Genomic DNA, 11130 nt, shown 5'->3' with positions numbered 1-11130 from the left:
GCAGAGGGTGGGGGGAGGCAGGGGGAAGCCAGGCACTCAGACCCTGTTGTGCCTGTAGTTTCTGCCAGAGCACCAGCTAGGGAGCAGAGGGATGGGGCCAGCCCTGTTTTCTGGAGCAGAGAGTCCAGCCCAGCCCAGGACTTCAAAGCATCTGGGACCCTGGGGAACTCTGGTTTAACTTAAACTAGGAAAGGGTCTGGAGCAGATATTGCATAAACCAGTTTGATCCAAATCAGTTAAGCCTGATTTGAAACATTTAACTTAAACCAGTTTCAGCCATTTTGGAATTGAATTTATGTTCTGTTACAGGTTTAAACCAGTTTCTGACCACTTAAGCTGATTTATATGTAATGCTTGTCCTGGGCCTATGTAAAGGAACCCAGAATGCTCAGACTAGAAACCTAAGGCCAAAGACACATTGTACTGAAGTCAGTGAAGTTGCATTGGCAACTTGAAAATTTGTCATCTGGACTTTTAAAGCAGTTTTTTATTACCTACTCTAGAGAAAGACTGAAACAGAGGCCAAAATTCTTAGATGAGATCACTGCTCCATGTGACAGTTTATCTGCAGAATAACATATATGTGAGACCAAGAACTATAAGCCAGTAACGTTATGACACTAGCAGCTTTTGGTATTATTAAAATACATCCTAGTCAGGAAAACTGAAGGAAGCTACATTAAGTCATGTCTTTTCATTCATTAGTCCAATAGGACTATTTATATGCTGATTTATCTTTCCCCTTTTTTACTTTCTTCACATTCCTTTATTATTTATTCATTGGCGTTTCACTACTTTGTCATATTGGCCAGTAGGGTAGAAATGTATTCCCCTTTGTGTGTCCAAAGGGCTGTTGTCTAGCTACATTGCCTTTTTTGGCCCTGGCTCTACACTACTAATGTATAAGCACACGTACATAGACCGAGCACTCTAGGGCTGCACACTACCAGGTGTGTATGTGGGTACACGTGTACAAACTTGAACGTAAGTCCCAGACAAGTGACATGGGCCCCAAAACACCACTTACAAAGTTAGAAATCTGCCATGTAGATGTGCAAAGGGAAGTAGAATTCCATCCCGACTATGTCACTTTGCATTAGGCTTCTACACATGCTTGTAAAAACAACTCTCCCTATTAAAAACCCCCAAATCTGGTCTGATGCTGAGTCTCTTGCATTGAGATGTCCCAATATCCTAACAATGTTTTAGTTGTGTGGTGAACAGGTAGGCAAATCTGACAGCAGTTGTTCATTTACAGTCTGATATTTTAGAGGTGTTGATCTTCAGGGGACCTGTTGGTGCTCTTACACTCAGTACCTTTAAAATTAGCCTACTGGTTCATGGTGCAATGCCTTATGAGCAGTTTTGGACAGCTGTGGGGAAAAGTAAGCCAACAGGCTAGGATTACTCTCTAAACATTTGGAAAAATGTCATTGGCTTTTTAATTTCCACACAGAAGCAGAAATCATAGTAATTTAGTGCACAAGATGGGCTGTCTGACAGGACGCCTTCCAAAACATGGCGCTATAACCTCAGTACTGGGGATAAGATGTGAGGCTAGATGTTTCTTAACCTTTCACCTAGAAATGCGAGTGCTACCGAGGAGCTGACACATTGCCACGTTCTGTCCCGCTGGTGACTGCAGCCTGTGAAATGATGAGACTACTTTGGTAGAGAGAACTGCAACTGATACCAGACTTGATCTCACGTGGTGTATTTTTGGAAGTCCGTGAACTTTACAATTTAAGATGTGCCAAGCTAGTTCAGGAGGCACAAGACTATCTGGGGTTACAGACATATGAACAATTTTTATGGGGCAAGAGGGGCAAGGTATTACTGTGCCTCAGCTGCCCATGCTCAGGCATAAGAGAACAAGAAAATGCAGTAATTTTTCCCATTTTTCACTAAAGCCGAAGCTACTGCAGGTTAGCTCCCACTTCCCATGGGATAAGCATGTGCACGTGAGCCCCTGACACACGATAAAAAAGCTTTCTTTTACCTCACAGTCAATTGTTCATATGCCCATAGCTTGAGTATTCACCTTGTGTCCAACTGCTTCAAAAAGTTCACTAATAAATACTGTTCAGGCAAACATGAGCTGAATTAGACTGAGTCCATTTTGGGGGGAGACGGCCACTATGCAACATGTATAGCATCCTGTTCAGAGGTTGCTTCTGTCTTCAGAAACTCCCTATTCTTTGCTGACAATCAATCTTTGCCACCTGGAGAAAAGCTGAAGATTTGCTTTACTTGCTTGTTTGAATTAGGATTGTTTATTTTGAGTTACAAGGACTGGTTGATGGGCTCCCAAGGGAGTAAAGGCAGACATCCAAGCTGCAGGCACTTAAGTCCATTTACGGACTATTGTTTGGACTGTCAGAAGGGCTCCTAAGGACGCAAAACCCACCTGCAGAGCAGCAGGCATTGTTTTATACCTGTTCTCTCTGCAACATCCTGGAAGCCCAGCAATAACATCACCTTCTGCCACAAGGGTCACATTTGGTTCCTAGGTGAATAGAATAACATCCTGATATATGTTGAGAAGTTTAATTTTCTCCAACAAAGTCTTAAGTGTTTTTAAAGGGGGAGGTGGAAGAGGACTTGAGGAATCATTCTCAACTCACAAACTGTCTCTCTCCTTCACTGTGCTGCATGGTCCCTGGAGAAAAATGAGGAGAAATCTGTCTCCCTCACTTGTACATGTACAAATGTATGCATACATTAGTTGGCTGGTGACATAACCTCTGTAATACTGAGTATCTATTTTGGGGGACCTATAATATAGCTAAAATATGTTAATAGGGATTCTGTTTTGTTGGCTCCTGCTTCTTTAGCTAAATTGATGATGCTGAACACTGCTATAGTAACCACTTACAAATGGAGTATTTTTAAAACATATTTGAATAGCTACTTGTAATACTTGTATTTAAAAACCATCAATTTGGGTTCTCTAAAGTTTACAGATGCCCCCAGTTTCCTTTCCTTAGCATATTTCCTTCTCTGATGTGACTATATCTTTACATAGGAATGAAACAGAAGTAGAAAGTTTGGGGACTTTACGGGCAAAAGCAGTTCTCAGTTTGTTATAAATATTGTATTAGAAGTATTAGTGAGACCAGATTGGATTGCAGCTGGTCCAGAAGGCTTCATGTTTAATGCCTGAAATAATGAGAGGAAGCCAAACAGTTTGATGCAAGAATCTCCTGTGCTGAAAAATCTAAGTTGAAGAAGATACCCTTCCCTTCATAGTCGCATCCAGTCAGTCATTTTTCAGTGAGCATCTTTGGAATTAAAACCTTGATAGTTTCCCAACACCTAGCAAGAATCTTTAAGGGATTTACCCATAGGCATATTCATTCTTCATCAGTATTGTAACTTGGTTCTGAAATTTTTAAGCAATTCTTCTGCCATAGGAGTATATGGCAATACACTTCTTCTATCTTACCATAGGCTTCCAGTACAGTCAATGGAGTTCTACCTATTTACAGCCACTGAGGGTCTGGCTCTTCATATCTGCTGCCTAACAAGAGCATTTCTGCACGTTTTGTTTTGTATTGATTACCGGGATCCTGAACCCCCGTAGTCAGCTGTATTTTTGCTGGCATGGTTTATCACCATTGTAATTATCTCTGAGAAGATTGGAATCTGTATTCATAGGGCCAATAAAGGGTTTGCGAGATTGAATGATGACACCTTTGACCTTTGCCTCTAGGCTGCACTATTCTTTAAGTATTATCATTTGTGTGACATTGAGCTAACTCTTTGAATTTGGTATTTGCTTCATATGTTTCTTCTCTCTGCATTGAGCAGCAGGCTACCTACTGCTCAGACGAGGCTGGAATGTATGCAGGTATTCAATATAGCGGTGGCTTTCAAGTGTCAGAATGATCAGTTACAGGAAGCATAAAGGCAATTTAACAGCTTCCCTTCCCCTGCCAAGTCTTGTGTTGTTCTACATTTAAATTTTTGTGTGCTACTATTCAAAACCTCAAATAAACCACATTTGCCATAGATTAAACATATTCAAATAACATGTCAATATACAGGTATATGAAAAAGAAGGGGTATTTTAAGACAAACACAGAACCTCTTTCCCCGGTGTTCTTTCCACTATGAATATAACTCCTATTGACTCTAATGGCTTTGATTCAAGTCACGTGTTGACAGGGCATCTTTACTCAAATCTGAATCCAATTACTGTAAATAGATGGAGCCTAATGCTGATTTTCAGTACTTTGCTTTTGGCTTTGAATTCTAATGTGTTTAACTTGCTTTTATTATTGGCGATAGCAGTAGTGGCTGTGGCTTGCTAACTGTCGCACAACTATCAAAGTTGCCCTGGTCCTCTGCACTGAAGAACATTCAGTCTAAAAAGAGAATTTGCAGTGTTTCATTATTTAAAGAACCCCCCCTCAAAAAAAAGTTACACCTACAAAAAGGATCTTTTTTTTTTCCTTTTCTACCATCAACATGCTTTACCCAGCAGCTCTAACAAATGGCCATATGCTGTGAAGTCTCAAGGGAAGCAGCTCCAGCTTGAAAATCAATATGTCACTAGCAGCCTTGTGCTAATGGATGCTTACAGCAGCAGGTTTATATAAGCTAATGGTACACTGTACATCAGCAACTCATTTAGATGAAAGGGCTGCCTTGCCTGAATCAAATGTTAAAGGCAGCAAAAGATGAATGTTTGCAAAAGCTAATCAAAATGGTAATTCATTCATTGCAGATGACGCTGGTCTATTGTTGGCCACACTGGAGTCACCATCAAGGAATGATTTCAGTGTATTCTGGCTTTTCCTTTTGCAATCTGTTTTAATATGTATAGAATAAAGAAGCAGTGTAAAACACCCCTATAGCTCATATGAAACCGCTCCCACTGAAGTGAGGCTGTGCTTTCTTATACCACCGGAGAATCGGGCCCTTTATGTTTATGTTAGCTGTAACGGGACAGGTTTTATGTTTTCCCTGCATAAAGCTTGTGTGGGGAATATGCAAACTGAATTTCCCCAGGACAGCCTTATGTAGACAAATATCCACAGTCAGGATCAGTTTTTTGTCTCATCTGAAAAGAGAAGATGAGACAACAGTGTTACTGGATGGATCCTGTCCTGCCTGATAAACTGCTTTTGCTTTTATCTCATTGGCAGGACCACTGACCAGGTCAGATATCAAAGGACAACCAGGTATAAAAATGGGTACCCTACACCTTTGGAAAGCTGCTTTCTTAATGACCCTTGAGGCATCACACTTGCTCACACAACTCATAGGGATGACTCTAGACTGTTGCTTACATGCCATATTTCAAAAAGCTGGACTCCAGGCCTGTGACCAGAGCGAGCTGTGGATTCAAGGTTGAAGACACACCCAGTTTGGCAGTCTGAGCTGCTATCATGTGCAGAAAGATGATATTTAATCACATTTGCTGGTTTCCTGTTTCTTGGTGTAACTATGTATTTCCTTTGAATGCCACAATTACTGTAACGGGGTTAAAACCAGGGCATATGGTTTGGCAAGTCAAGTTGCGTCTCAGTGTGCGTGAGTTGAACTAAGCAAATCATGCAAAATGCTAATGATGATTTGGTGACTCATATATTTGCTTGCAGGCTTTCAAGATTTTTTATTTAAACACTTACCTAGAACGTACCATGCATCTGTATTTATTGAACCGCCTGATAAGATGTCCAAGAGTTCCTATCAGAACAGATTGCCTCCCTAGATTTTCTCCTGCAGTTCCCATCCAGCTAGAGAAGACAATACAATGAGAAGAAGACTTGGTACATCTTGTCCTGGTCCTGTTTGGAAACTGGTGGTGCAAACAAGCCATCTGACTATCTAGGAATCCCAAAATAAGTTCAGTTTGAGCCCTTGAAGTGAGTGAAACATTTGGGCAGCCATTCCTCCCTCCCCCCTCCTCCTCCAATCCATTCCCATCTGTTTAACTGTAATGTGGACAGCCTGAGGTATTTTTCATTTTGAGATACAGCGTGTATTTTCACTTCCAGTCTGCTCAAGCATGTAGTGTTCAATTTAAGTAACTGGTTTTAAAGAGCTTTTCACCCTCTCAGAATTGTCCTTTCTGATTTGTGGGAATCAAAGATCCCTGTGAGTTTTTCAAAAGTAAGTAACTCACGTTTCTGGTGACGCATGTGCCACACTCTCCATGTATTTGTTCCACCACGCTTTCAATAGTTTGTTTTACATATTATTTTCACATCTGATATTTTATCGAAAGGACTTGTTTGCAATTTTACAACAAATGTTAAAGGATACTATAAAGACATTGAGAACTTCCTCTAGCAGGAAATAAAACCACTGTACAATTTCTGCTGTACATGTGTTTGCAGTTTACATCAAAGGCCTGGGTTACCTTAGGTCTGGATTGGTGATGTATTGTGCCAGAGCATACCCAGGTCAGGACCTCTTACATCTCTACGCAACAGTTTTGCAGACTAAACCCAATGCTTATTACGATTTGGTGTAAAAGATTATTCCCCAGCATTATCTTTTGTACATGCTGATCTGTGATATTCCCTGCACCGTGAAAGGCAAGGAAGCATACGCTTTTGACAGCTCTTCTAGAGCCCGATCCACAGCCCACTGAAGTCCATTAAAAGATTCCTATGAACTGAGTGGTTCTGTCTCCTAGAAAGGCCTCTAGGGGGTTTTGTCAGAGCCCTGCTTTGTACAAGAAATGGAAAGCTGCCAAACATTATTATCAAAGATCAGCAAGTACAGCAGTTGGTGTACAGAAAAGTGAAACCTTTGGCATACCACCCTTTTTTTTGCCCAGAAGACCCCTGCCTCATTCAGTGCACAACCTCAGATGTACTCCGAAAATTGATCAGAGTTGTGTACTAAGGGAGATTTGTTTCATGTTGAGCCCCTGCTTTATTTGTTGCAGCAGTTAGAAGGTGTGTGATGAATAAGATACTGCAGGAAGAAAGAGCCTGGTCTTAAGGATTAGGCTTTGAGTGCTGCTTTGGGGAACTGGATCCTATCCCTGTCTGCTACAAAGCTTCAATATAATGCTGGGCCAATATTAGAAATTTTCAGGGATGTCTGCACTGGATAGTCCTCATTTTCTGCATGCTACACTTGATGCCCTTGAGCATTTGCAAAAGTGCTGAATATGTTTACAGTTGCAATAGAAGTCAGTGAAAGCTGTACCTTGAATGTATAAAATTTTATATCATGCTAAATACCGATACTGATTTCTTACGCCAAACTCTCAAAATCAGTACAATTGAAATTAGAACAATTCTGTTTTTTAAATCTGTCTTAATCAAATGCTTCTCTCAAAACAAGAATAAGATCACCCCTTCACCTGATGAGTGTTGTACAAATAAATGAATTTATTCAGGCAGTTGGGTACTATAATAATGAGCCCTACAGAAAATTCCATTAGTGAATCCATTATTCTCTCTTTGCAGTCCAGGTCCACATATGAATAATGGCAATACAAGGAGATATGAAACCGCTGCTCTCTAAATAAGCACCTTTCATTCTACATGTAGAGCATGCGTATCCTCACATGGACAAAGGGGGTTTAAACTAAAGTTGCATACTTACTTCCAATGGCTGACCAGCACTTGTAGCATTTTTGCCTCCTTGATGCACCTTTATTCTTGTTCACCGTGAACTGTCTCCTCCCAGTCCTGATCTATATTAAGTACCTTCAGGTCTCTTCTTCTGTTGTTCGTCAACTGTTGGTGAGGCCTACTTTAAGGACACTGTCTTATTGGTTGATGTTAATGGACAATGTTGAAGTTTCTCAATTGTGTCACTCTTACCGCATGGCTAATCCGCACTGACCACTGTACATGTGCCACACTGGGGATGAGGGGCTATTCCATGATACTTTGTAGTTCTTTATTATTTCTTTGCCTCCATTTTACCCTTGCCAGGTCTTTTACTGGTCCAGCTATCTTCCTGAGAATATTATTTTCAAGGCCAACGTGCCTGGAAATTTTCTGAAAAAAATATCAGTTGAAGGCAAACAGCCAGCCCTGTGAACAGAGCTGGCCTTAGGGGTAGGTGGTGTGGGTGACCACCCAGGACCATGATCAGGGGCCAGTGGGGCACTGCACTCCACACTCCCCATATACTGCCTCATTTCCTTCCCACACACACACACCCATACATATGTACCCCCATGCCCCCTCCATACACACACCCCATGCAGATACCCCACACATACAGCATTGTGACTGGGGGGGCACTGGGGGTGCTGGGGGAAGGCCCTGGGGGGGCACTAAAATATAATTTTGCCCAGGGCACCATTTTCCCTGAGGCTGGCTCTGCCTGTGAAGTTCAACTCCAACAGCTAACACTCGGCTGAGTTAAAAGCAACTGAAAAAGGGTCTTATAAATGGTAGGAGTTGGCAATTTTAATAATAGGCCAGGAAGTAAGTTCCATTGTAATTATATGGTATGTTATAGAGGGATTGACATTTCTAGCCACTGAGCTATTAAAGGTATATGATTACTTAATTTAGGAGAGAATAGCAAACACTTCTACTCACAGTGTAAAATGCATGTTAATATCACTGTATTAGAACCTTTTCTGTTCTTTCCATATCACAGTATCTTTTTAAAAGGCTGAAATTAGCCACTCTGCTAGGACAGTAGCATTTTGAAGCACAGTCCCTCACACGTACGCCTGTTAGAATCTTCTTGTGGTCTGAAAACACCCTCCTCAACTCAAAATCCACCGAAGAATGGATAAGATCCAACACACGACTGTACAGTGGTACAGTCATCCACCCTGGCAATCTTCAAAATGTACCTTGATGCCCATTTTGCTGGGACATCTGATCCCAGCAGTCTTTCCTGCCTAAGTGCAGGGGGGCTGGACCCGATGACCTGTAAGGTCCCTTCCAGCCCCTAACAACTATGAAACTATGAAACATAGAAACGAGGGGGCCACTCTCAATAAGCAAATGCAATACCTCTGCTTCGAATTTGGATATGAGGGTGATTAAACTTTTGAACAGGCTATTTAGAGAAGTTGTGGAATCTCCATCCCTGGACATTTTCAAAACCAGGTTAGACAGGCACTAATCAGGGGTGATCCTGCCTTGAGCAGGGGGCTGAACTAAATGCCCGTGTGTGGTTCCTTGGAAGCTTGTGACTATAGATATATAAATAGATAGATATCTACCTACTTTGTTTAGTCTATAAGGTGTGAATCAATTCTGCCTTCCCATGAGGTCCCTTCTAGCCTTACTTTCCTATGACCCTATCTCATAATTTGGCACTGTAGAGCCATACATTTTAAGTATGTTATTAAATATATTCTACATCTATATTTTAATTACACATAAAAGGTAGAGGTAGTCACAAAAATCAAAATCTGCTTCATAAATTTGCAAATGTTCCTCCTCTGCCCTCCCCCCCCAAAAAAATCAGTTTAATTTTTTTTTGGCTAATATGGACCATTTTTCTAATGAAAATGAGCCAATTTCTGAATGAAAATAAACAATCCTAAGGCCAGAGTCTTAGTGCATTAAAGTGTGTAGGCATTTTTGCCATTGACTTCAGTAAGAATAAGGTTGAGATTTTTAATGAGCAAAAGGTGGCTCCAAAATTTGGTTTTCAGATGCTTTTGCAAAAGTACATGCTTTCTGGTATAGGTCTGGGACCACTGCCATCTGCAAGTGATGCCATCACTCATGGTATGGTAGGAAGTATTAGAAGCCTGCCATTTTCTCACAATTTTCATTCAGCTTCACACATTTATGTTCTTCTCAAGCTCCAAGTATGCTGATTTAAGTTTCCTGTATCGAGGAAGCCTGAATACATTTCTGGAATCTCTCTTGAGATGTCCCACATTCTTGGACTAACTTTAACTGAGCCAGAAATTCCAACAGAGTGTATTTGCTTTGGGTATACTTTACTAATCAGAGCCATTTGAATTGACTATACATACAAAAGAGAAAAATGTAAAGTGAAACTTAAGGTCACTGTGATTGCCAATATGAGTTGCCAGTATAATTCACTAGACTTGTCTATTCCAGGCCTTACTCATACAGCAGACAGCACTCGCTGTGAACCCAGACTTGCACTGGCTTGTTCACCTTTACTATATGCTTACAACTACTTCCAAAAAAGGTTGGCCACAATTTCATTAATGAAATGTCAAAACAGTGACTTCTGAACACATACATTCAGTAGAGGAAAGTACGATACATGTTCCAGTTTTATTAAAAGTAAATTCTGACACAGTGGCCACGTCTACACGAGATGCTGACTGCACAGTTGTTACAGCACAGTCATTTAGTATTTACATACCCTATACCCAAGTACTAAATGACTGTGTGGTAGCCAGCGTCACCATGCAGTAGCATCTCTGCATGGCTCCCGGGTGATGCTGACTGCACAGTAGCTTGTTACTACTGCACAGTAGCTCATTACTGCTGTGCAGCTCATTACTGCTGTGCATGGTTCATGCCCCATGATGCTACTATGCAGAAAGCATCTCGTGTGGCCACTGATTCATACTGAACTTGGACGCTATTTGTGGAATGGGGTCCTATCCAACAGGAGTAAGAAATAGACCCTTGCATAGTATACACATTTTTTTTTCAATATTCTCAACTAGTTTTGAATGCAAATAGCCTCTAAAGTCAGCTCCTGGGTGACAGAACTTACTGTATACTAAATATGTAAGTTTGCCTAAAGTATACAGAGAATGGGGCCAGCAACATTTCATATTTGTCCAATAAAGATACATAAAATTAAACTGTTTTGTTTTGTTTTTTCTCTTAAAAATTCTCGTCAATTTAATTTTTAAAATTACATTCAAATAATGCTAAAACACAAATTCACCCAGATGCTAGGAAATGGCAAAACTCACTTCTTTTTTTGGTGTATACCTTATGATTTTATTAGATGGGGATATCATAATTTTCCACCACTATTATATTACTAAAAAGTTTTAGCTGAAACCCTAAAACAAATATCTTACATGATGTAATATCTCTTTCTTTTCCTATGCTCAGCGATCATAGCATAATTGAAATTATTCATATTTTTGTTAATAGAAAATAGTGAGTTACCAAAAAAAATAAAACTATTGCTATCATTTATGATAAAAATTATCACCTGTAGGACTACAGCAACCTACAT

General features: G+C 40.5%; 1 protein-coding gene and 1 long non-coding RNA gene across 2 annotated transcripts in view; one reads left to right on the top strand and one right to left on the bottom strand.

Annotated features, from left to right (window-relative positions):
• Nucleotides 1-9157, bottom strand: part of LOC109315769 — a 16805-nt gene extending 7648 nt beyond the window's left edge. The window contains exons 1-2 of the long non-coding RNA XR_002102607.1: nt 8789-9157; nt 1694-1697 (exon numbers count right to left, since the gene is read on the bottom strand). This is a non-coding gene — a long non-coding RNA (uncharacterized LOC109315769). The remainder of the gene's footprint in view (nt 1-1693; nt 1698-8788) is intronic.
• Nucleotides 1-11130, top strand: part of SEMA3C (semaphorin 3C) — a 183207-nt gene that overhangs the window by 43365 nt on the left and 128712 nt on the right. The window lies entirely within an intron of this gene.

The sequence above is a fragment of the Crocodylus porosus genome, unplaced genomic scaffold (genome assembly GCF_001723895.1).
Source record: "Crocodylus porosus isolate Cpor-Errol unplaced genomic scaffold, CroPor_comp1, whole genome shotgun sequence".
NCBI classification, from domain to species: Eukaryota; Metazoa; Chordata; order Crocodylia; family Crocodylidae; genus Crocodylus; species Crocodylus porosus.
The sequence above is the reverse complement of the archived record's forward strand: the minus strand, read 5'-3'. Positions and strand labels throughout refer to the sequence as shown.